Genomic DNA, 461 nt, shown 5'->3' with positions numbered 1-461 from the left:
ATCTATTCTTTAGAATTATGACCAAGCGCACTTGGATTTCTTATTAAAGTTTATTTTTTGGGGTAGTTTATTGTGCTTACATTGATTGAGGGTTAAGTTCAGTTGAAGATAACACAGGAAATTACATGGAACATGATGGCCCCAAGTTACTGTCACATCAGTTGAGCTAACTGGACATGGGTGGCCATCTGAGGTTAGGTAGTTCCGCTGGAGACCTGACTGATTTTACATTGAGATGGGAATAAGAAACACTATTCGATGTTAGTGAGAACAGAAATATTTTGGCTGTAATTTCTCTCCCAGTCAACATGCTACCCAAGGTCACACAGTTAGTCCATTGAGCCAGCAGCAGCAAATTTCCTGAGCTATTCACTGTCCTTTCTCCATTAAGAATATCCAGTTACATAGCAACCTTCACATCCTCGGTACGTATTTCATTGCATCACAACAAATGAATTATG

This window comes from Carcharhinus amblyrhynchos, chromosome 30, assembly GCF_965287045.1.
Source record: "Carcharhinus amblyrhynchos chromosome 30, sCarAmb.v2.hapA, whole genome shotgun sequence".
NCBI lineage: Eukaryota > Metazoa > Chordata > Chondrichthyes > Carcharhiniformes > Carcharhinidae > Carcharhinus > Carcharhinus amblyrhynchos.
The sequence above is the reverse complement of the archived record's forward strand: the minus strand, read 5'-3'. Positions refer to the sequence as shown.